Genomic DNA, 27,204 nt, shown 5'->3' on the forward strand with positions numbered 1-27,204 from the left:
GGCAAAACTAAACTATGTCAGTCTTGAGGGTATATGGATTGGAGGGGTTGGGGAAGCTTCCAGGATGCTGGTAATGTTCTCTTAATCTGGACTCTGGCATTACAGATGCATTCATTTTGTGGAAAAATTTTGAGTTCTACATTTATAATTGGTTATCTTCACTATGTATGTATATTTTACTAAAATGTTTACCAAAAAAGTGAAAGAAAAGAAAAACATTCTTAGTTTGTGCTCTATATACTGATCTCTAAATACTTAAATTTGCATATATCTGAAACTATCTCTGGAGATTGTTTAAATTGATAACCTTTGGAAAAGCTTTTATGCTGATCATGATACCTGACCCAAAACATGAATATAAAAGCAAGGGAGAAAAAGAGTGGCCTAAAATACCAGGCAAAGGGGGCATCCTTAGCAAGTTTTCTTCTGCTGCTGTCACTCCCACCTGACTGAGCTGAGGTTTGACTGTGGCAGTATTGAATGGGAAAGTATTTTTAAGGCAAACCTTGGACTGAAATTTAAGATGGATATTTCTCTTAAAATTAAGATATATATTTAAGATTTAACCATCATCCAAAGATAGGTTCAGACATATTCTATGTACCCCAACTTTACCATTTTTACAGGTATAGTCTCTCTCCCATTAGGAGTCCTGACATGAGGGATATATCTCACATATGATCAGAGTTCCCAGCAGTTGTTCTGAAGCCACTTTGTTTTAGAGTTCTCAATTCTTGCTGCCCATAAACTGGTATAGTTCTTTGTTCCACATCTATGCTCCTGCTGATCTCCACATTTCTGGTGATTTTTTTTCTATCTTGGGAAATAAGGAAGTGATTGCCAAGGTCTCTAGATGGTGGAGGCAGTGAGTAGTTAAGGAGAACAGTTCCACAGTTAGATAGTCTTATTTTTATCTCAGCCATTTTCTTCTTAAAGCCCACAGTATTGCTGCTCTTCTGAGTTTAGCAGTATTAAAGCACAGCTTCATTATATACTTTTAGAATGAAGAACTTTTACTACACCTGACATTCATTCCTACCTATTCATTCTGGCCTCACTTGCCAGACCCCTTTTTCATTCATGGTAACTCTCCATCAGGAACCTTCATGTCCATCTTTACCTCCAGGTATAGCAGTTTGTCAATCTGTTTCTATATATATGAATCCCAACTATACATAGTGTTCAAACTCTTCCCCAAGGGGCTGTAGATACTCTATAAATCAAGGAATTTTCCTGAATGTTATGATTTAGAACATTTCTTTGTTAAATCAGAAGATTCCTATCTCTACCTATAAATATATCAACTTTCCAAGATACCAAAATGTCAAAATAAAAATAAAAATAAAAAAATCAAAGGACAGGCTAAGGGATAAATCAATGCAGATTGTTGGAAGAACAGCATCTTAAATTTCAATCCAAGACTAGTTTGACTTAAAATAAAGGCTGAATAGACAACTTTTCCAAAGATACTTTCCTAATCAGTACCTCCATATTCAAACCAGCTCAGTCAGGTGTGAGTGACAAAAGAGAAAAACTTATAGGGATGCCCCCTTTGCCTGGCATTTTTATACCATTCCTTTCCTCACTTGCTTTTATTTTCTCCTATTTGGCTAGATATAGTGATTAGCATGAGAGCTCTTCCAAAGTATATCAATTTTAATTGCAACTAGTAATAAGAAAAAAGAACTAAGAAATGTTGAAAATCACTCACATTTGCCTTCTCGTTCTTCCTTTCCTACATATGCTATACTGCACTGTTTTTGTTCATCTAAGATAAAGAATTGACTCTAGTGAATTGTGTTCATTATTTACCTTCAGCTTCAGTTTTGGGACACAGTTTGTTCAAGATAGATCAAGTTCTGAGGTGACAGAAAATCTCCAAATATCAGGGGCATAAAAACGTTTTATTTCTCATGAGCAAGTTAGCTGTGAGTCTGGCTGATGCTTCAGGGGATGTCTTCTATGCAATGGCTCAGCATCATACCTCCATTATCAGTGTTGTGCCCATTGCGAATCCGAGAAACCACCAAGGAGCCAACATCCATGCAAACACATGAGGGTTTATTTACAAGCTCGAGCTTGGGTCCAAGTATACCCCACACAGCGGAGCAGAGACTTGGACCCCAGGCTAAGAGGCGGAGCAGCTTTATAGGGGCCAGTGGCCAATGGGATTGTAACACACATAGAAAGTTGCACAGTCATGTCGGTCCACACGCAGGTGGCCAATTGAATCACGAGTCACCCTATAGTGACCATTTGAACTGGCCTATCACTCTGGTCAGAATTGGCACGCAGGTTTGGCGTGCACAAGGCGGGGTTACATTTTTATGAGCCGATTTCTGGTGAGGGTGTGCCCAGCGGCTTGACTAGGGTGGGGCAGAGCCTTAAGCAATAAGCAGGTCATGTGGGGGTGATACAGGAGGTGGCGGGTGCAGCACAAAATGGAGTTAGTCCTGCTCTGCTTGTCCAGGGGTAGGGGATTTTTGTTAAATTTCCTGGGTCCCACAATCAGTATTTGCTTCCATGACCACTGGCAAGGATGAAAAACTGAAAAGTCTCAAAATGAAAGGATTCATTCTGTAAAAGACATGGGCCATTTCTACTCAAAATTCATTAGGAACGTAGGTCAAAGGCTACACATAACCTTAAGAGGGCTGAAAAGTGTCATCTCTCCCTGCAATCCTGTCCTAATAGTAGGCAAATATTAATTATTGGTTAAATAATTTTTTCTTAAAGTTGAATGCTTTATACAAGTCCTACAATCTAGACCAAGTCTTAATTTTGAAATAATATGAAGGAGAAAGAAATAATTAAACATGAAGAAAATGAATGCCAGATAAGGAAGAGAAAACAGAATTCTACCTAATAGTGAATCAATTTGGCATAGCTTCATAAAACACTGACTTAAGAAGAATTCTGAGGCCAGTTAGAGTTTAACAGGTCAATCATACCAGGTATAAGCACAAGAATGAGGAGTATTTCTTTATATATTAACTTATTGTTCCCAATTCCAACCCTCTTTTTGCATACATACCTTTGTGTGGCCTGAAGGAAGAGAGAGTGGACTTCTCCATCGCTTGACTTGGAGTTGGCTTGTAATCCATTTGGGCCATTGGCATGTAGGTTAGAAGTATGCAGTTTCTGAGCCAAGACCTCAATATCCTCCTGTGTTTCCACTTGCTCTCTAAAATTTCTGCCTTTCTCATGAGAACATACCCCAGCTGGTGATCGAGTCTCAAGAAAAGGATAACAGATATAAGAAAAACCATCCTGGTCCCCACAGCCTGAAGCAGAGCTGCCCCAGGCATCCCATTGACCTGCACAGAGTGAAAAGCAAAGCCACAAAGCTGAACTCAATCTACATCAGTGAACTTCCACCAACCTTTAGAGAGGCATGAACAGTTACAAATGATTATTGTTTTAAGCCCTGGAATTTCTGGGCAATTTGTTATGCAATAAGAACTAATCAATATATGCTCCATGTGCCAGCCACTGGCCACTCATAGAGTGGATCAAAAAACAAAACAGAATCTGGAAAACAAAAGGGATGGGAGACTGTCACACGAAGGAAAAGATTCTTGAGGATTAGAAAAAAAGTAATAAACATATTTAATGTGACTGTTTTTTAAACAATCAAGATACATGAACTATGTTCTGATGTGTGACTAATATTTACACAAAAAATTTATAGCTATAAAACTTAGCAGAAAAAAAAATAAACTGCAATAGTACCCAATAATATACATTAGTGGCCATTAATAATTACTCTCTGAAATTATAAACTTGAACATGATGTCTATTATAAAATCTTGTATTAGAATTACAGAGATGTCTGAGTTTGAAGGAGGTGAGTTTTGAGAAAACAGAAATAAGCATTATTTCAAACAGTAAAACCATATGATTTAGTGACAATAAGGTCTATAAAAATGTAAATAGGTTTTTCACGGTAAATTTTAGAATGGCAATTTTCAGGTGAAGTAAAATATTTAAGAAGGCTAATTTGATACCTACTGAAATATCAAGAGGGTATCCAGACCCCAGCTGATATATGGGAGCAAATATTGATTTGACAGAATATGCATTCAACCCAAACTCTTCATATTTTGATAAATATGCAAGTGTGAAAGCAAATAAAAAGAATAGTGAGATAGTCAGGCGTATTTAGGAATTAATAGTTGAAGTGCTTAGAATGGCCCCAGGCTGATTTTTCTGTCACTGATGTTACTGAAACTCAAGCTCAAGGATTCCCACTTTCATTTGCATCGGAACCACTTGGCAAACTTTTTAAAAATACAGGTTCCCAGGCACCTCAGATTCCATTGGTCTGATATTGGTATTTCTTAAAAGATCTCAATGCCATTTTAAAGTGTAACCAGGGTAAATAAGCATAACAACTTTGACTTTTCCAAGTACACATAAGTCAATTAATAATTAATTATACTTAGCAACTCTCCAATATCAGGCTGTTCCCAGTCTCATTGCATCCAACCCAATTGGGTCATGTGCTCTAATAATCAAAACCTGGAGAAACTGTCATGCTATTAAATATTAACAAACTAATACTATGATATTTTTATAAGTTGTGTCTCACAGTAGTTACAATGGATTGTGTAAAAAATAAAGGCAAAAGATTACCACTTAATCCCCAAAAGTGCTATATCTATAGAAATGATTTTTGCAAAAAGTACTAGTTTCCAGTGATCTGAAGCAGAGTCCCTGGTAGTCTAAGCATTATGGAAGGCTCTAAACAACAGAGAAGATTTTAAATGTTACAGGTTCAACTTTTGGAAAATAGAATACATTTTAAATATAGATAATATAATATTGAATATTAAATTTACACATGATTTATTAATGTCACAGAAAAAAATATTAGCCAAATATTGACAAAAGTCTAGGGTTAGGAGCTGGTCACATAAAATACAAAAGGGCACAAAACTGACCCTTTCACCAAAAAGAAAGAAGGAAGGAAGGAAAGAAGGGAAGGGAGGAAGGGAGGGGGAGAGAGAAAAAAAAAAGAGAAGGAGAGAGAGGTAGGGAAGGAAGAAGAGAGAACAGAAGGGAAAATATTTTTTCCTTTAAATTTTGGAGAAAATCAAGCAAATAATGGAACAATTTGAAACTTTCTATTTGCCAACCTTGCTATTTGATTGAAGTCATTACATTAGAAAACTCTTTTTGGAGTTATTTTCTATAAATAGTTGTGTTTGTGACTATAGAACATCTCTGATCCTCTTACGGTTACTCATAGTCTGAAAACAAGAAGTACAACACAGAGAGTAAGACCCTGAGCAGCTTTAGCGAGAAAAAAAAAAAAGTTAAACAGTAAGGACTGTGCTGTGTTTCTCTTGCACAGGGCAATCTTGATTATAACTCTCTGTGGATTTGGAAGTTACTCATCTGAGTAAAGGGGAGAAATTTATCAGCCTCCTTTGGCCACAGCTGGGCAGGTGATAGAACAAGCTGGCAGCTGGAAACATGAGCAAAGGGAGCCAGAGAGTTTCCTGCCAGGCCAACAGAGAGAAGGAAGGAGACAGAAAGAAAATGGTAACAGAAGCTTTTTCTAACGCCAGAAATGTAAGAGTGCCTTTGTTATAAAACACAAGCACTGATTTCCTGTTTCCATAACTTATGATCGGTGAGTTATTTTTACATTTATCTTAATGAGGTTACACCCTGCTCTGAGATTTCATAAGACGTTTTCCTGCCTCTGAAACAAACAAAATATTCTTCTCTCCAATTCCATTTCTCTGTTGACCTTGGGGAAACTGAACAAGAGAATGCTGTGTGTTACATATTAACCTGCATGTTTCAGATTGTATGGGGAGAAGGAGCAATCAGGCTTTGTTAAAGCTGAGGAATTATTTGCCTGCAAGACTTGGTTCAGTGTTATTTAAGAACTTTTGTTTGTACCCTGAAACGTTATATGGCGGAGGAAAAGTTCTCAAAAAAAAAAAAAAAAAAGAAAGAAAAGAAAAGAAAAGAAAAGAAAAGAAAAGAAAAAAGAGAGAGAGGGTAAATATGTATTTGGCCTTGCACAATACATTTCAAATCAATTCTGACAAAAATCTTGTGTGGGTGAATAAAAATTAATGGAACATGATTCATTGTGGGCATCATCAAATTAATAAAGAGCATAGCCAAGTAGACACAATTATTTTATTCTTTGGTTATTACCTGCATGCTGCAGTGGACAGAGGAATTTGGAATGTCCTTTATTGCTGCTATGCTGCTTCCGGCTCTGGCTTGGGAATTAAGGATTCATGCTTCTACATAATGATATATGATTAGCACTGTGAAAGTAATTGAACTCTTCATTCTAGACAATCCCTTGCAGTGTCAGCAAGAAGCTGGAGCAGACTGTGTCATTTAACAGGGTTATACTGTAAGTGAGAAAAACCTCTGATCCCTGCACAATTAACTTCCTAATAATTTTAGGTTTTCAAGATTAAATGAGAGAATTAATATAATAGACCATGTAAATGTGCATCAGAGAAATAAAGCAAGGCGAAGGCACTAAAAGGGATGGAAAATTTAAGGAAATTAACAATTGCTCTCAAATATAATAAGAGACAGGTGTCAGGCTGTTAAAAGGATGATTGTTGTAACTGGAGCAGCTGAGGATGGTAAATGTGCAGCTGTTACAAAGATTAGTTGTGTAGTAACAGAATACTTGTTTTGCTGTGCACTCTAAGCTAAATTATATTACAACAATCTCATAAAGTATCCTGGAAAGTGCAGTAATAATGATATTGACACCTATTTTACATAATAAAATACTGTAGCTCAAATAATTATCATAACTTTATGCCTTTAAAATCTCAGCAAACTGGCTTTATTATTTATGAAATTTCTCAATATTCTTTATTAAATGTATGAAATACCTCAATAACATTTTAAAACAAGAATGCAATTGCATTATGTTCTATTACATTCAAAATGGCCAAATTTTGAAAGTAATTTGTTCTCTTTGATGTTCACTAGTTCCAAACACCCTTTTATTTGCTAATTTAGTTTTATCAAAATATTATTGTATTTGATATAGAGTGATAAAGCTGTATTTCAAGTAATTCTGTAAAATTTGATGAGTGTTCCTCCTGAATAAGGATTAGACTATTTTTGGTTCAGTCTAGAACTCATGCTGACCTTTAGGGGGAAAAAATGAAAGAAAGGAGAGTTTTCTTTGTAATTATTCTCAAATGAATTTGTTGCAACACTATCTGATTAGTCTAATTAATGTCCTCTGTACAATATGAAAGAACATAGAGCAAAAAGAAAAATATATGTCAAAATAGAGGTGCTTGATTGACAGCAGTCTATGGTGTTTCTTTAAGAGACTGAATTCTTATCTAGTCACTTATTCACAACTTACTGAAGTGTGTACATTCCTTAGTGGCAGGGAACTGGGTTTATTCAGTGAGGTTTTGCTTGTAATGTTTTGTTTTGATAAAGTATACATTTTTTTCTTCATGCCTCTCTAAGTCAGTACCATCTCGTATGAGTTCCATTCATATTGGCAAGTGAATGCTAGTTCTATCAAACATGTGAATTGAAAATTAAAATACCAATATATTTAAGCGGATAAATTACTTTGAAATTGATCTCAAAAACACCATTCTTATGCAACTTGCAATTTTGGAACTCTTCTGTGTGTTTTGATGGCTGGCAAAATAAACTTTACTCACCTTAATTAGCACTGTGAAAGTAATTGAACTCTTAACTCTTAACCTTAATGTTAAATTGACTGGACATCAGACACAAAACACTAGCCAAAGAAGAACTTTGTTTCTACCTGAATAGATTTAAATAAAGCATTCACCACCTACTACTAAAGTGAATTTGATACTGCAGAATTCAAATGCTTAGAATTTTATCCTTTGGGCTTTTTATGCCTTATTTTTGTTTGTGTGGTTTTGGTTTTTGCTGGAGTGAGGTTGCTATGCAGTTAAACAGCTTCCATGAGTTTTTAATAACCACTGGCCCATCAAATTTGGATCCAGGGCTTGATAGACATGAACACTTTCTGGCTGGTTTCCTTACAGATTCATATTTGAATAATCAAAGAGACCAATGTGAAGTGATGATGAATTTTTATATTACTGAACTACTCTCCTTATAGAGAAGGAGAAAGAAAACGCATTATATTAACTACACTAAATAGTTTTGGTTTAAATTTTCCTAAACATTTCCAAAAGTTTGGTTAAACTTTTCTATCCATCCAAGAGAGTGATTCACTCACTTGCCAAGTGAGCAGTTATCTCACTGGTGGATTCTAAAACCTTAACGAAATTTTACTTACAAGGTGGGTGGAATGCTTTAATGAAAAATTATGTTGTCGCTGCTGATATGGATGTATGTTAAAGGTATATATTCAGTGTGATATCAACACTTTAAGATGGTGAATCTGGTTGTGGTGTATTTAATAGTATGCTTTAATCAGCTGACTTTTTCATTATTATACGCTACTCTAGATCCTTTATTTTTTCATCAAAGTAACACCTACCAGTTGTTCAACTACCAGTTGAACAAATGAGCTAAAATATCTGAGTTTGTTTATAAATATAGAAAAATTATTGCAAGTAACAAATAAAGGCTATTATATTCAGTTCTGGTATCATGACAAATTCCAGAGCATAAAAAAAGCATGCAGTGGGCCCTAGAAGTCAGAAAATTCAAGCTTTAGATTATATGGTACATCAGCAACAAGAAATATGCTGAGGCATTTTGAAATCCCTGTAATTCTGTACATGCATTTGTGTCCCTTACCTTATTCAAATATATTTTAATCTTCCCTTCCTTTCTCTCTGCCTCATACCTATTTTCAAAGATGTGCCAATGGCATAAGAGTAGGCTTTTGTTTTTCTCATAGTTCTGTGCCCTGCCACATCCAACAGATTGCTCTTCATTTGAAGAGTATGCAAATAACTTTAAATGAGTGGATCAGATGAACACCCATGAACTCAAAGCTGGAAAACAAAGATAATGTACAGGAAGCAAAGGGGGAAAAAAGTATTCAGAAAGCAATAGGAAAAATAACTGAAAAACAGTAAAAGCTCTAAAAAAAATACAGAGAGGCAACTAGACTCCTTCAGGAAGGTTTGGTCAATTGGAGAAAGTTGGCATTCATTTCATTTAATACCCAAATACTAGTCACGATGAACATTGCATGACGGCAGTGAAAATAGAAGCCTCTTCCCTGACCTCCTGCAGTTCATTGCCTAGTGGAAAGGGGAAGGAAAGAAACTTTATGCTTGGGTAGATAGTTACGGATGGGCAAGGGGTAGGATGGTCACCAGCCCCCCTCTGAATAGATGATATTTACTCTGAGAACTAAAAGGTGAGAAAAAGAAAGAACAACCATTCAAAAAGTGAGAAGTATATTCCAAATAGAGTGCACATGTACAAGAGCCTGAGGTGAGAGAAAACTTGGAATGCCCAAGGAACTGGAAATAAAAACCAGTGAGGCTGGAGGAGTGAGTGAGAGGAGAGGTTTGGCAGAAGGTTAAGCTGGAGAAAAGAGGTTGTACCAAAATAATGCAGAATCTTAGAACCCATGGTAAAGGTTTGATTCTAGGTGCAGTGGGAGAATGTCATACTGATTTCATGTGCAGCAGAGATCGTGATCTAATTTAACTTAAAAGGAAAACGAAACAAATAAATAAAAACACCTCTCTGGTTACCATATGAAGAATAGATTTTTTTCAAAGTATAGTTGACATATAATGTCACATTAGTTTCAGGTGTACAAGGTAGAGATTTGACAAGTTTGTACATTATGCTATACTCACCGTAAGTGTGGTTACCATCTGTCACCGATACACTACTACAATACCATTGACTATATTCCCTATGCTGTACCTTTTATCTCCTTTATTTATTCATTCCATAACTAGAACCTGGTGGGGGAGAGGCACCTGACTGGCTCAGTTGGTAGAGCATGTGATTCTTGATCTCAGGATTATGAGTTCAAGCCCAATGTTGAGGGTAGAGTTTTTGTAAAAAAAGCAAAACACTCTTTCACCCATCCCCATTGCCCCCTCCCCTCTGGCAACCATAAGTTTGTTCTCTGTATTTATGGATCTGCTTCTATTCTTTTTTTTTTTTTTTCAAACACACTAGGATTTATTTACAAGCTCGAGCTTGGGTCCAAGTATACCCGACACAGCAGAGCAGGGACTTGGACCCTGAGGTGGGTTTCAGCTTAGTTTTAAGGACTGGTCTAGGGGACCAGCAAAAGAGGTGGAGCAATTCCTCAAGTTCTGTTTATTTTTTTTATTTTTTACATTTTTTTCTAATAAATTTATTTTTTTATTGGTGTTCAATTTGCCAACTTACAAAATAACACTCAGTGCTCATCCCGTCAAGTGCCCCCCTCAGATCCTGTCACCCAGTCACCCTCACCCCCTGCCCTCCTCACCTTCCACCACCCCTAGTTCGTTTCCCAGAGTTAGGAGTCTTTATGTTCTGTCTCCCTTTCTGATATTTCCCACACACTTCTTCTCCCTTCCCTTATATTCCCTTTCACTATTATTTATATTCCCCAAATGAATGAGAACATAAAATGTCCTTCTCCGATTGACTTACTTCACTCATAATACCCTCCAGTTCCATCCACATTGAAGCAAATGGTGGGTATTTGTCATTTCTAATGGCTGAGTAATATTCCATTGTAAACATAAACCACATCTTCTTTATCCATTCATCTTTAGACGGACACCGAGGCTCCTTCCACAGTTTAGCTATTGTGGACATTGCAGCTATAAACATCGGGGTTTAGGTGTCCCAGCGTTTCATTGCATCTGTATCTTTGGGGTAAATCCCCAACAGTGCAATCGCTGGGTCATAGGGCAGGTCTATTTTTAACTCTTTGAGGAACCTCCACACAGTTTTCCAGAGTGGCTGCACCAGTTCACATTCCCACCAAGAGTGGAGGAGGGTTCCCCTTTCTCCACATCCTCTCCAACATTTGTGGTTTCCTGCCTTGTTAATTTTCCCATTCTCACTGGTGTGAGGTGGTATCTCATTGTGGTTTTGATTTGTATTTCCCTGATGGCAAGTGATGCAGAGCATTTTCTCATATGCATGTTGGCCATGTCTATGTCTTCCTCTGTGAGATTTCTGTTCATGTCTTTTGCCCATTTCATGATCGGATTGTTTGTTTCTTTGGTGTTGAGTTTAATAAGTTCTTTATAGATCTTGGATACTAGCCCTTTATCTCATACGTTATTTGCAAATATCTTCTCCCATTCTGTAGGTTGTCTTTTAGTTTTGTTGACTGTATCTTTTGCTGTGCAAAAGCTTCTTGTCTTGATGAAGTCCCAATAGTTCATTTTTGCTTTTGTTTCTTTTGCCTTCACGGATGTATCTTACAAGAAGTTACTGTGGCCGAGTTCAAAAAGGGTGTTGCCTGTGTTCTCCTCTAAGATTTTGATGGAATCTTGTCTCACATTTAGATCTTTCATCCATTTTGAGTTTATCTTTGTGTATGGTGAAAGAGAGTGGTCTAGTTTCATTCTTCTGCATGTGGATGTCCAATTTTCCCAGCACCATTTATTGAAGAGACTGTCTTTCTTCCAATGGATAGTCTTTCCTCCTTTATCGAATATTAGTTGACCATAAAGTTGAGGGTCCGCTTCTGGATTCTCTATTCTGTTCCATTGATCTATGTGTCTGTTTTTGTGCCAGTACCACACTGTCTTGATGACCACAGCTTTGTAGTACAACCTGAAATCTGGCATTGTGATGCCCCCAGATATGGTTTTCTTTTTTAAAATTCCCCTGGCTATTCGGGGTCTTTTCTTTTTTTTTTTTTTTTAAAGATTTTATTTATTTATTCATGATAGTCACACACAGAGAGAGAGAGAGGCAGAGACACAGGCAGAGGGAGAAGCAGGCTCCATGCAGGGAGCCCGATGTGGGATTCGATCCCAGGTCTCCAGGATCACGCCCTGGGCCAAAGACAGGCGCCAAACCTCTGCGCCACCCAGGGATCCCTTCGGGGTCTTTTCTGATGCCACACAAATCTTAAAATAATTTGTTCTAACTCTCTGAAGAAAGTCCATGGTATTTTGATAGGGATTGCATTAAACGTGTAAATTGCCCTGGGTAACATTGACATTTTCACAATATTAATTCTGCCAATCCATGAGCATGGAATATTTTTCCATCTTTTTGTGTCTTCCTCAATTTCTTTCAGAAGTGCTCTATAGTTTTTAGGGTATAGATCCTTTACCTCTTTGGTTAGGTTTATTCCTAGGTTTCTTATGCTTTTGGGTGCAATTGTAAATGGGATTGACTCCTTAATTTCTCTTTCTTCAGTTTCATTGTTAGTGTATAGAAATGCCACTGATTTCTGGGCATTGATTTTGTATTCTGCCATGATACCAAATAGCTGTATGAGTTCTAGCAATCTGGGGGTGGAGGCTTTTGGATTTTTTATGTAGAGTATCATGTCATCGGTGAAGAGGGAGGGTTTGACTTCTTCTTTGCCACTTTGAATGCCTTTAATGTCTTTTTGTTGTCTGATTGCTGAGGCTAGGACTTCCAGTACTATGTTGAATAGCAGTGGTGAGAGTGGACATCCCTGTCTTGTTCCTGATCTTAGGGGAAAGGCTCCCAGTGCTTCCCCATTGAGAATGATATTTGCTGTGGGCTTTTCATAGATGGCTTTTAAGATGTTGAGGAATGTTCCCTCTATCCCTACACTCTGAAGAGTTTTGATCAGGAATGGATGCTGTATTTTGTCAAATGCTTTCTCTGCATCTAATAAGAAGATCATATGGTTCTTGATATTTCTCTTGCTGATATGATGAATCACATTGATTGTTTTACAAGTGTTGAACCAGCCTTGTGTCCCAGGGATAAATCCTACTTGGTCATGGTGAATAATTTTCTTAATGTATTGTTGGATCCTATTGGCTAGTATCTTGTTGAGAATTTTTGCATCCATGTTCATCAGGGATATTGGTCTGTAATTCTCCTTTTTGGTGGGGTCTTTGGTTTTGGAAGTAAGGTGATGCTGGCCTCATAGAACGAATTTGGAAGTACTCCATCTCTTTCTATCTTTCCAAACAGCTTTAGTAGAATAGGTATGGTTTCTTCTTTAAACGTTTGATAGAATTCCCCTAGGAAGCCATCTGGCCCTGGACTTTTGTGTCTTGGGAGGTTTTTGATGACTGCTTCAATTTCCTCCCTGGTTATTGGCCTGTTCAGGTTTTCTATTTCTTCCTGTTCCAGTTTTGGTAGTTTGTGTCTTTCCAGGAATGCGTCCATTTCTTCTAGATTGCCTAATTTATTGGCGTATAGCTGTTCATAATATGTTTTTAAAATAGTTTGTATTTCCTTGGTGTTGGTAGTGATCTCTCCTTTCTCATTCATGATTTTATTAATTTGACTCTTCTCTCTCTTCTTTTTAATAAGTCTGGCTAATGGTTTATCTATCTTATTAATTCTTTCAAAGAACCAACTCCTGGTTCTGTTGATCTGTTCCACAGTTCTTCTGGTCTCGATTTTGTTGAGTTCTGCTCGAATTTTTATTCTCTTCTTCTGCTGGGTGTAGGATCTATTTGCTGTTTTTTCTCTAGCTCCTTTATGTGTAAGGTTAGCTTTTGTATTTGAGTTCTTTCCAGTTTTTGAATGGATGCTTGTATTGCAATGTATTTCCCCCTTAGGACTGCTTTTGCTGCATCCCAAAGATTTTGAATGGTTGTATCTTCATTCTCATTAGTTTCCATGAATCTTTTTAATTCTTCCTTAATTTCCTGGTTGACCCTTTCATCTTTTAGCAGGATGGTCCTTAACCTCCACATGTTTGAGGTCCTTCCAAACTTCTTGTTGTGATTTAGTTCTAATTTCAAGGCATTATGGTCTGAGAATATGCAGGGGACGATCCCAATCTTTTGGTATCGGCTCAGACCTGATTTGTGACCCAGTATGTGGTCTATTCTGGAGAAAGTTCCATGTGCACTTGAGAAGAATGTGTATTCAGTTGAGTTTGGATGTAAAGTTCTGGAGATAGCTGTGAAATCCATCTGGTCCAGTGTATCATTTAAAGCTCTCGTTTCTTTGGAGATGTTGTGTTTAGAAGACCTATCGAGTATAGAAAGCGCTAGATTGAAGTCACTAAGTATAAGTGTATTATTATCTAAGTATTTATTCACTTTGGTTATTAATTGATTGATATATCTGGGAGCTCCCACATTCGGGGCATATATATTGAGGATTGTGAAGTCCTCTTGTTGGATAGATCCTTTAAGTATGATATAGTGTCCCTCTTCATCTCTCACTACAGTTTTCGGGGTAAATTTTAGTTGATCTGATATAAGGATGGCTACCCCTGCTTTCTTTTGAGGACCATTTGAATGGTAAATGGTTCTCCAACCTTTTATTTTCAGGCTGTAGGTGTCCTTCTGTCGAAAATGAGTCTCTTGTAGACAGCAACTAGATGGGTCCTGCTTTTTTATCCAGTCTAAAACCCTGTGCCTTTTGATGGGGTCATTAAGCCCGTTCACGTTCAGAGTTACTATTGAAAGATCTGAGTTTAGTGTCATCATGATATCTATTCAGTCCTTGTTTTTGTGGATTGTTCCATTGGACTTCTTCTTTAAGAGTGTCCCTTAAAATTTCTTGTAGAGCGGGTTTGGAGGTCACATATTCTTTCAGTTCCTGCCTGTCTTGGAAGCTCTTTATCTCTCCTTCCATTTTGAATGAGAGCCTTGCTGGATAGTGTTCTTGGTTGCATGTTCTTCTCATTTAGGACCCTGAATATATTCTGCCAGCCCTTTCTGGCCTGCCAGGTCTCTGTGGAGAGGTCTGCTGTTACCCTAATACTCCTCCCCATAAAAGTCAGGGATTTCTTGTCTCTTGTTGCTTTAAGGATCTTCTCATTATCTTTGGAATTTGCAAGCTTCACTATTAAATGTCGAGGTGTTGAATGGTTTTTATTGATTTTAGGGGGGGGATCTCTCTATTTCCTGGATCTGAATGCCTGTTTCCCTTCCCAGATTAGGAAAGTTTTCAGCTATGATTTGTTCAAATACATATTCTGGCCCTTTGTCCCTTTCGGTGCCCTTGGGAACCCCAATTAAACGTAGGTTTTTCTTCCTCAGGCCGTCGTTTATTTCCCTTAATCTATCTTCATGGTCTTTTAATTGTTTGTCCCTTTTTTTCTCAGTTTCCCTCTTTGCCATCAACTTGTCTTCTATGTCACTCACTCGTTCTTCCACCTCGTTAACCCTCGTCGTTAGGACTTCTAGTTTGGATTGCATCTCATTCAATTGATTTTTAATTTCTGCCTGATTAGCTCTAAATTCTGCCGTCATGAAGTCTCTTGAGTCCTTTATGCTTTTTTCTAGAGCCACCAGTAGCTGTATAATAGTGCTTCTGAATTGGCTTTCTGACATTGAATTGCAATCCAGATTTTGTAACTCTGTGGGAGAGAGGACTGTTTCTGATTCTTTCTTTTGAGGTGAGGTTTTCCTTCTAGTCATTTTGCTCAGTGCAGAGTGGCCAAAAACAAGTTGTATTGGGAAAAGGAGAAAAAGAGAGGAGAGAAAGAAGGAAAGAAAAGGGAAAAAAGAAAAAAGGAAGAAGAAAAGAAAAAAAAGAGAAGAAAAGAGAAAGAAAAAGAAAGAAAGGGGGAAAAAAGGATGGGGGAAGCAAACAGAATTCAACACCCCCCCAAAAAAAACAAAAAACAAACAAACAAACAAAAAAAACAGGGTAATATCTTCTGATTCTGTATACTTTAAGTCACTTGACTTCCCCTGGAACTTATCCGTCTAGCTGGTCTTCTGGGGGAGGGGCCCGCTGTGCTGATTTTCAGGTGTGAGCACTTGGGGGAGCTGCTCTGCCCCCTGCCTGGTGCAGGGCTCAGAGGGGGTTGTTTACCCCGTGAGGCCCCAGGATGAACAACCGCAGTGGCGGGGCCAGCTCTGGAGCCCTGGAGTCAGCTCCCGCAGTAACCCCGGAGCTCTCCGTCTGCAGGGCCTGGAGGCTCCGGGGCGGGGCCGCCGATCTGCTCAGCTGGGGCAGGAGCGTCCTCGCTGTCCTGGGCCCTCCCGGCCTCTGCCTGTCCCGGGGGGTAGGCCGGATCCTGGACTGTTGGATTCGCGCTCCCGCCCCGCAGCCCCCTCCGCGGAGCCGCCCCCGAGCCTCCTGAGCTGCTCCCGCCCCGCAGCCCCCTCCGCGGAGCCTCCCCCGAGCCCCCCCGAACCCCCCCGAGCTGCTCCCGCCCCGCAGCCCCCTCCGCGGAGCCGCCCCCGAGCCCCCCCGAGCTGCTCCGGGTCCCGCCGTGCGCGCTGCAGCCCTTAGGGAGCTCAGCCGCGGGGTGTGGGGCTCTCCCGGGGCGCAGGTGTCTGTTACTGTCCCGGGGAGCCCGAGGGCATCCCCGCCCTCCTGGGTCCTGCTCCACCTCCCCGCGAGCCCCTTTCCGCCCGGGAAGGTCGGTGCAGCTCCTGCTCCTCCGGGACGGGGCTCTCCTGTCCTGGGGACACTCGCCCCGGCCTCAGCCCGGCTTCTCGCGGGGCCCCTCCCCCTTGGAGGCCTTTTGTTTCTTTATTTCTTTTTTCCTGTCTTCCTACCCTGATAGAAGTGCGAACTCTTCTCACTGTGGCATTCCAGCTGTTCTCTCTTTAAATCTCAGGCCGAATTTGTAGGTTTTCAAGATGATTTGAAGGTTATCTAGGTAATTTGGTGGGGACAGGTGACCTGGGGACCCTACTCTTCTGCCATTTTGCCCCTCCTCCTGCTTCTATTCTTTGTTTGTTTATTCATTTGTTTTGTTTTCTGGATTCCATAAATAAGCGAAATCATATAGTGTCTTTCTCTGTATGCCTTATTTCACAGCATTATACCCTCTAAGTCCATCCATGTTGTTGCAGATAGCAAGATCTCCTCCTTGTTTGTGGCTGCATAATGTTCCTGTGTGTGTGTGTGTGTGTGTGTGTGTGTATATATATATATACACACACACACATATATACACACATATATCACATCTTCCTTATCAGTCTATCAGTGGACGCTTAGGTTACTTCCATATCTTCACTATTGTGAATAACACTACAGTGAACATAGGGGTGTATGTTTGTTTTCTTTGGGCAAATACCCAGTAGTGGAATTACTGGATCATATGGTATTTCTACTTTTAATTTTTTTGAGGAATCTCCACTCTGTTTTCTACAGTGGCTATACCAATTAACATTTCAACAGTGCAGGAGGACTCCTTTTCACCACATTCCCGCCAACCCTTGTTATTTCTTACCACATGAAAATTAGATTTTAAGGGAAACCAGAGTGGAAGTAAGAAAGCCAGTTGGAAGGCCATAGAAGCATCTCTAATGTGAAACTATGGCAGCCTCAATTGGGGCAATCACAATGAAACAATAAAAAGTAGAGCTCTTTGATTGACTAGCACCTGATGAAGGATTAAGTGGCAAAGATGAGAATGGCGAAAGTTAATGAACCACAGCTGACTTTTAGTTTCCAGGCTTGAAAAACTGGTGGAAATTAATGTATTTACTCAGGTGGAGAACCCAACAAAAGGGAGGGAAAACCAAGATTGTGTGGAAGTATGAATCAATAGCCTACTTTTATGTACATTCAAGTGGAGATACCTATTAGAGGACCAAATGGACCATGTGAATTTGGAGATTAGAGGAGGATATCTTGACTGAGATATTAACTTGAAAACTCATCAGCACAATACAGTATTTAAAGTAAGTACAATGTATGAGATCATTCAGAGAGAAAAGAGACAAAAGTAGAGAAAAGATCCAAGTACTGCTAGCAATCAGAAATGTCATGACTATTGCTGTAAGCTTTTGTGTTTCTACCCTAGGCAGACTTCCTTAAACAATCAGGGCATAGTCATCATTGGGTCTTCCAGTGGAAATAAGAGTCATTGCTAATGACTGGGGGATATATGTGGTTGGAAAAGATACCAGGTATTAATAATTTGAAGTTTCTGTCTTAGGAATGCCAACATAGCTTTTGATTAAGAAACATCATGCGGGATCCCTGGGTGGCACAGCGGTTTGGAGCCTGCCTTTGGCCCAGGGCACGATCCTGGAGACCCAGGATCGAATTCCACATCGGGCTCCCGGTGCATGGAGCCTGCTTCTCCCTCTGCCTGTGTCTCTGCCTCTCTCTCTCTCTGTGACTATCATGAATAAATAAAAATTTAAAAAAAAATTAATAAAAAAAAAAGAAAGAAACATCATGCTATCTGACTCTAAATCCAAAGCCTAGTCTGCAACCTGAGGAAACCTTTCCTCTGTGTAAACATTCAATCTTATAAAAGGCTTAAATTTCCTGGCTGCAGTTAGTTAAAATTCCTAGTGGAATCTTGATCTCTTGAATCTGAAATCACGTACTGTATCTTACCCACTCCCCACTGGATATGGTTTTCCTTTGTTGATCAACACCAGTCTCAGAAATGGATCCAATGTTAATTCTGACATAAGTGAAAATGACTGATAACTTTTAAAATATTACCTTTCCCTGAGGAATTTCTTTTCAAAAAAAATTGGAAAATGACAGTGATATCAAAAACATCAAAAGTCTAATTAAAGTCTTTAATTGTGGAATTTCAGATGATTGCATTCAGGAGAAATTTTCTGTGGTGGATGTAGAAGAATCTATGCCGCTTTTGGTAGCATTAATATATTCAATGAAAAACATATTTTGGAAGTAGAAAATGCAGATTTAGTTAAAATGTGTATCTTAGATATCCCCTTCATTCATTATAAAGCATGGTACTGACTCAACTGACTTCTATATAGAAGTACAAATGAGGTATCAAGCTTTTTCCTAACAAAATTGATTATTTTTTTCCTTAACTGTAAAGTATGTGTCTCATAAGGTAAAAATAATAATGATGGTGCCTACGGTTTGTTTTATATTTATGCATTTATTTTTCTTACTTCAATAGAAGATTTGAGATTACTTTAAAAATTGCCTTCAGCACCCTTCCTCTTAGGAGAAACAGAAGCAGCACACACTGGAAAGTACTAGATTTAAAAGTAGAGCAGAGGCCCTATTATTTGAAACATAGTTCAAGGCAACACAGACAATAAAGCCATTGGCTGGGGTAAAATTTAACTGACCCTTTCAAGGTTGAAAGAGGTCTTCAATCAAAATGTTTCTTTGTCAGTAAAGGAAGAGCTCTGCATTGAACTGATTTAACATTAAAATCTACTGAAATAGCTCTCACTTGGGGAAAAATAAGCTAAAACAAAAACAACAACAATAAAAACCCTCTACAATTATGGTAAGTAGACTTGTTGAGCTGTATTTCTCTACTTCAAATAATACAACAGAGGGAGTATTTTTTTTAAAGTAAAACAAGTCAGATTTTTTTTAAAGGAATAATGTTATTCCTCACTCCTGTTGTGTAAAGTTTATTCATTATTATATACACTTTTCATGAGATTCTTAGACCTCTCTTATGTAATATTCAGATAAAAAGACTCTAGTTTTTAACACAAAAGGATATTTATAGTTTGTTCTAATGCATTTATTATCAATATCACTGACCTGCCTTCAGGGTTAAATCTGCTAGAAAGTGTTCCACTGTAGTAAATAAGTTGTAGTGAATACATTAGCTTGTGCTTCTTGGGAAATTGGAAAAATGTTCTTTGGAAGTTGAGGATATGAATTTCATCCTAGTGAAGTATCTTTCAGTGGTTCTATTTTGCTTTCTAAGCTCTTGACCACTTTAGTAGTAATCACATAAGATGAACAGAGCCATTATTTTAATGGACACATTAAAATCAATGAGAGGTTTGAAATGATTGAACAAGGTAAGCCCAGTGTGTCTTCTTGATTTCAAAATCAAGAACAACAAAAAGTATTGCTTCACTTCTACTGATTCAGTCTGGGAGCAAATCTGATTGGTGCACAAATCCCTCACAAAGAAATGTTAATAGAAGCCATAATTCTGACACCTTCTCAAGTTGTGGGAAGTGAGTCAGAGGCCACACAACAAACCCAGCTCCATTATGATTTTCACACTTGAGTAAAACCGCACAGTTAAGTATTCACCACATGAAATCAGACTACAGCAAACAACTAGATTCAGTGATAACCAAAAAGGAAAGTTGAGTTAAAAAAAAAAAGATTAAAACTATAGAATACAAGGCTTTCTGTCACAAAAAGTCATTTTACCAAGATATGTATTTATTTGATTTAATCATAATTTATATGTACATAATATGAACCAGCAATGAGGCCAAAGCTTATGCCATCTGAATGAATTAAAGCACAAAAGTAATTTTCCAGATAATTCCATAAATGACTATTTAGCTTGCCTGGAATCTGAATTAGGATAAAAGTATTCTACTCTCTTTCTTTTTCTATCCCCAATTGTTATTATTTTTACATTTTGTTCAATTCTTCACTTTGACAATGCAAGTTTCCCTGATTATCAAATTTTCTCAAATAATTTTGTGATCCTCAGGAAGCCCATGTAAAGCATTGAATATAGGTCAGAAGAGCACCATGAAAACAGTGGCCTATGTTATAAATAAGTATTAGTACAACCGCTGATTGAACTGTTAAATAAATGGATGGTAGCAATTTACAGTGATACTGGCTTAGGAAAATATGTCAGGAAAGGAAGAAAGGGAGAAATTACTCAGACAATAATTTGCTTGCCAATTGATGGAAACTGATATGCTTTTCAAAGTACTATCTAATTAAAATGTAAGAGTTTCGCCTACTTTTAGCTGCTTTCAACATAAAATAGTTTGCATGTGTACACATGTATGTGCACACACACACACACACAGAACTTCACACATTTGTCTTTTGTTTGTGCCTTTGTCTTAAGGTCTGCATCTCTTTGGGGCCCATCAGTGAGATCTTTGGATGGCATGAATTTTCTAGTCATCTGACATAGTAATGGACTCATGTTCACTTAGCATTTTAATTTCTTTGTACAAGGAAACATATATTCTAGTCTACATCAATGTCCCATTTCATAAGCTAATACCTGCAGCTGTGCAGGTATTAGATGAGTGGATGTTGTTAACACAAATGTTAATAACAAAAAACAACTATAAAGTGGAAGTATTGGTGTAAAAAAAATGCACATATCCCTCTAAGCTAATTGTTACTGACTTGAAAATTCTGGAAGCCTGTTCCAGCAAAGCCATTTGCCAAAGTATAATTGGAACCGTGGTAATCCAAACCCAAACAGTGATTTACAGAAAACAAAGGTCAGAAGCATAGGAGTTAAAATGGTCAATTTTCTACTTGAATTCATGTGTATAAATATGATCTAGGGTATATAAGTTGTTGCCATGAGAAAAGCACCATTTTAACGGGAAAATATTTGCAAGAGATTGAGCAACTTACATAGGGCATATATCGGGCAACTTACATAGCAGGCGAGGAGAGTCACAAAGAAAAGTATAACTGCTTGATTTCTAGATAAAGCAAAAGTAAAAAAAAGAAAAGGAAATTAGTGAACTGAATTCGGTAGAGTTTTTTAAATGATTTTTTTGAAGAGATTTACAAGTAGTGGCCGCTTTCCTCTTTGCCTTGAATTGTGAAAAGTTGACTAGCCCACACCAAGTTTCACCTCAGAAGGACATTTTTGATATTTAGGAATGCATTTGAGCTGTTTTTACCATTTGATTTATCATTTGTAGTGAATTTTCTGGTAATATGAAGGGCGCAAGCACTCAAAAGCAAAGGACATTATTTTCAAGTCCGTTTCCATCAGAATACAGAAAGATATAAAAGTGGGACTGAAGTAATGCTTTACTGTATACTGTTCACCCAGGTGTCTCTCCTCCCTTCACTTCCCATATCCCCTCCTACCCTGGTTCTGTGTCATAGGCCATCCTATAGGCATAGTGTGCTTTCACTACAGCCTGCTCCAAGACCTCTGATCATTGTGCTTATTTTCCATATACTGTCATGAAAAATCAATGATACTAATTTTTCTAAAGGGATCTGGGGGGTTGAGAGTTTAAGGGAAGTTATTATCTAATATGACAGTATTAAAGATGTAAAATGTTAAGAAATTTACAAGGGCTCTTCATATTCTCACTTCATAAGCATAGTGCTGTTTATAGAGAAGACACTTTGTTTACCTATTTACATAACCAGAGAAAGATTGAACAAATAGCACTGATTAATTTCATTCGGCATGCATGCACTTCATTCTTTTGGCAGTGAAGTCATAGAACCATCACTCTGATTTTGTTTAAACAAATAGGAAGCCTCAAATACTTTTTTGACAGAACGATCTTTGAAGATTTGGTCCAATAGATAAAACCAGGAAAGATTCAAAATTTATTTAGATATTATTATATTTGTAAAAGTTATATGGCCCCAAAGACATATAAGGAATATGAAATGAATGCAGGATCCCCCAAATTTGAATATCTTCATAATTTGCCAAGGAGGCCATTTACATATTAAGAGCCAAAGAAATGTAGAGGCTAATCAAATATTATCACACCATCAGTGGGAATTTCAAATTTTCCATGATTAAACCTAGAAAATAGACTTCTGAGGCTACTAGGGTTATGCCTCTAAACAGGACTCAGAATGTCTCATCAATGTCATGAAAAGGAGCCCAGATAATATTCTATCAAATGTCCCTCCCTGGTCATTATGCAATCATGACCAACTGAGAAGATACTCTCCAAATTGCTCAGACTAATACCATTGTTTATTTAATGAATAAGATTCATTAAACCTAGGAAAGGTATAAAATTAAGTACAGAAAGGCCTAAGAGAATCAAACATATGGTGTTAATATTCTTGTATTAAGATATCTGGGCATGTAGTTTCTATGTGTAATGTTCACTGGAGTTTGTCCTATTAGAACAGCCTTGTGATTCCAATTTAATATGTGTCACCAAATAATTGATTTCAAGTTCTCATTTAGAGTTGAAAAGTAAAAGTGAAATGATAATGAAAAATACTGGACAATGGGTAGAACTTACATATAGCCATTTCAATATATCTAATAAGTAAAAGTATTTGAGTACTTGAAATTTGGTTTCGTCAGAAATTCAAATAGAAGTATATTTGAATATATTAAATGAGACTTTAAAATATTCACTAATCTTTAGGCTTTTTTTAAAAAGATTTTATTTATTTATTCATGAGAAACACAGAGAAAGAGGCAGAGACACAGGCAAAGGGAGAAGCAGGCTCCTTTCAGGGAACCTGATGTCCTGGGATTGAGGACTCCGGGATCACACCCCGAGCCAAAGGCAGACACTTGACTGCTGAGGCACCCAGGTGTCCCTAATCTTTAAGATTTAAATAGCACCAACTATTAATTAAAGATCTCTTTAAAGTAGTATTAAATTCCTCCAGTATCACAACTATGTATATTGATTTATAAGCCTAACAAGAACTAAATTTTAATATGTGTAACTTTAATAAATTTATTTTTATGTACTCTTTTTTTAAGTTTTTATTTAAAGTCCAGTTAACATAGTGTAATATTAGTTTCAAATGTACAGTATAGTGATTCAATAATTCCATACATCATCCTGTGCTCATCACAACAAGTGCCCTCCTTAATTGCCATCCCCCCATCTGCTTCTCCTCTGGTAACCATGTTTGTTTATTGTAGTCAAGAACCTGTTTCTTAGTTTGCCTCTCTCTCTTTTGTTTCCCTTTGCTTACTTGATATGTTTCTTAAGGTTACATATATGAGTGAAATCATATGGTATTTGTCTTTCTCTGACTTATTTCACTTAGCATAATGTTCTCTAGCTCCATGCATGTTGTTGCAGATGGCAGGATTCCATTCTTTTTTATGGCTGCATAATATCTCTATTTCTATCTATCTATCTATCTATCTATCTATCTATCTATCTATCACTTCTTTATCCGTTCATCAATCAGTGGACACTTGGGCTGTTTCCATAATTTGCTTATTGTAAATAATACTGCTATAAACATCAGGGTGCATATATCACTTTGAATTAGTATTTTTGGATTCTTTGGGTAAATACCTGTATCATGGGGTAGTTTTATTTTTAACTTTTTGAGGAACCTCATACTGTTTTCCAAAGTGGCTGCACCAGTTTATATTCCCACCAACAGTGGGTTCATTTCTTCCATATCATCACCAACATTTGTTGTTTCTTGTGTTTTTGATTTTAGCTATTCATAGTTTTGATTTGCATTTCCCTGATGATGAGTGATGCAGAACATCTTTTTATGTGTCTATATGTCTTCTTTGGAAAACATGTCTATTTATTTGGAAAAAAATGTCTGTTCATGTCATCTGCCCATTTTTAAATCGGATTATTTGGGGGTTTGAGGGTGTGGAGTTTGATAAGTTCCATATAGATTTTGGATACTAACCCTTTATCAGACATATCATTTGCAAATATTTTCTCTTTTCAACAGGTTGCCTTTTAGTTTTGTTGATTGTTTCCTTACTGTCCAGAAGCTTTTTATTTGAATGTAGTCCCACTAGATAATTTTTGCTTTTGTCTCCCTTGCCTCAGGACACCTATCTAGGAAAAGGTTGCTATGGCTGATGTCACAGAAATTACTGCCTGTGCTTTTTTCAAGAATTTTTATGATTTCAGGTCCCACATTTAGGTCTTTAATCCATTTTGAGTTTATTTTTGTGTATGATGAAAGAGAATGGTCCAAGTTTTATTCTTTTGCATGTTGCTGTCCGTTTTCTCAATACCATTGGTTGAAGAGACTTTATCCCATTGGATATTCTTTCCTGCTTTATTGAAGATTAATTGACCATGTAATTATAGGTTCATTTCTAGGTTTTGTGTTCTGTTCCATTGATCTATGTGTCTATTTTTGTGCCAGTAACATACTGTTTTGATTACTAGAGATTTGTAATATAACTTGAAATATGCAATTGTGATGTCTCCAGCTTTGCTTTTTTTATTCCTTAATTCAGTCAAATTTAAAATATGGAGAGACATAACTGAAACCATTAATTATCTCATTTGACTTACTCTATTGCTATACTTTATTTCACTTAAAATTTAGTAAATATGAATTTTGCAACTGGCACATAAAGTATATATAGCTATATACTGTAAGTATATAATATATATATATTTTTTCCTCAAAAGCATATCCACTCAGTTTAGAGCAGTAGTTCATAGGTTAATGGTTTTTTAAAAACAAGCAAATAATCATTAGAAATAATTAAATTTTATTTTAGCATAAGTGCATACACATTTGTCTTTCTTTACATATACTCTTTTGCTTTGATTATAAGTTACCAGATTACTATCATCCACATTCAGATATTCATTATCTAAAATTTCCAGTTTTATTTCTTCAAAATGGTCCAAGAATGTAAAGATACTAACAACATAATCAGAATACAGAAACCGTCAGCTGATATTGCTTATCTCAGTCTTGCCCAGTCCTGGTTCATACCTACAGACCCTTTTTTTTAGTGACTTGAGTCTTTTCACAGCGTTCAATATGGTTTTCATAGAAACAAAAATAGATCTACTATATCTAGATACATGGATAGATATGTGCATGTCATAATATATAATGAAAGCATATATTATAAAATCCTGATGAATTGTAACCTTCTTATTTCAGTCTTTATAATACCACCATAAATGGGTAACTTTATGATTTGTCAAAACTGATTTCTGTCTATTTAAGTCTTTGACATGTTCAGCAAATCTTTAAGAACTAAAGGAAAGAAAGAATACAAGAAGAAAGGGACATCACATGAGTTGAAACGCCACTATCTTTGACCCATGTTATAATGGGCAATAACAAATATCATATATACAGAAATAATGTGCTAGGGCCAGCTCATAGAGGCTCATTAAGAGTCCATTCTTAAATTTTCAGAAATTCTAGAAATCAGTTACTAAACATAGCCATTATCAGAAATTTAATTATATAAACTTAAATAAATTACATTAAAAGCAAAGGGATTACTAAATACTCCAAACTCATTACTTTCTAATACCTTTAATGCATTTTATTAATATCTGTGCTCTCAAGATTATTTACATTTGTTACTTATTTATTGTGGAATACCCTCTAATAGTGTCCTACTGAATATCTCTTCCCAATTCTCAGTGACCTCACCTTGGTATACCTTGAAGTCACCCATAGTGAAAGTATCTACACCATGGAAATGCAAATGAAACAAAAGAAGTCAGAGGTTGCTTTTTTAGGTTGGGGAGGGGAGGGGTGCCAGGCACAGCTGTTAAACATTTACCAGCATACCACTGAATATAAAGCATAATATATTACTAAAATGTATACTAAAAATATATTTTTGTCATCTTCTTAAAAATATTGAAAATAATTCTTGGACCATGAACTTTCAAAATGTACCTGTAGGTCATTTCTAAATGTATTATCCCACTACACTCAGGAAGAAAGAAAAGCACTTTGGCAGGCTCAACAAGAAATCTATTAAAAAAAACCCTGCCTTCCAGTCCAGACTTGACCCATTAAATTACATTCCATTAATTGTTAAAAATAACTGTAAAAATATATTTTCAGTTGTTGGATGAGAGGCTAAATGACTTCATGATATATATATATATATATATATATATATATATACACACACACACACACATATATGTGATTTTTTTTATAAACAGAATGAAGAAAATTCCCACAGGAATGTACTGAAAATTAATGGCACAAAATTAAATATAGAAAATAACAGTTTCCCTCTCCCAACCTCAGTACTCCTGTACCAATCACAAGTGTTTCTTAGAAAGATAGTTTATTACCTGCTCAAGACTTTTACTGGACTCTAGACTTTTACTGGGCTGAGATAATGGGTGGAGAATTGTGCCTACAAAAATCTAAATTAGTTTATAAGAAAGAATAGAGTTACATTGGGGAAAAAAATAAGAAAGCAAGCAATCTGGAAGAAAGTGTGGTAATGTAGTAAGCTAGAGTTTTGAGAGATATCAGGGAAAGAAATGTGAGAAATAAGTACCATTATGACTTTAGGGAGAGAGATATTTAAAAGAGATCTTAAAAGTTAACAGCAATAATAAACATTTATTGATTATTATTAATTCTGTAACAAGTACTAAGTGGCTTATATGTATGATTTCAAGTTGATCCTCACAACAACTGTATAAGATAGTTATACAACTTTAGCAAGCCTCTACTTTATAAATGAGAAAATTCTGGAAATTTGAAAATAAGTAGCTTGCTTAAGGTTAATCAACTAAAAAGTGGCAGAGT

General features: G+C 36.9%; 1 long non-coding RNA gene across 1 annotated transcript in view; it reads left to right on the forward strand.

Moving 5' to 3' along the window:
* The first annotated feature begins 5,338 nt into the window (after positions 1 to 5,338).
* Positions 5,339 to 27,204, forward strand: part of LOC112655933 (uncharacterized) — a 51,362-nt gene continuing 29,496 nt past the window's right edge. The window contains exon 1 of the long non-coding RNA XR_004808239.2: positions 5,339 to 5,638. This is a non-coding gene — a long non-coding RNA (uncharacterized LOC112655933). The remainder of the gene's footprint in view (positions 5,639 to 27,204) is intronic.

The sequence above is a fragment of the Canis lupus genome, chromosome 22, assembly GCF_003254725.2.
Source record: "Canis lupus dingo isolate Sandy chromosome 22, ASM325472v2, whole genome shotgun sequence".
In the NCBI taxonomy this organism is placed as follows: Eukaryota; Metazoa; Chordata; class Mammalia; order Carnivora; family Canidae; genus Canis; species Canis lupus.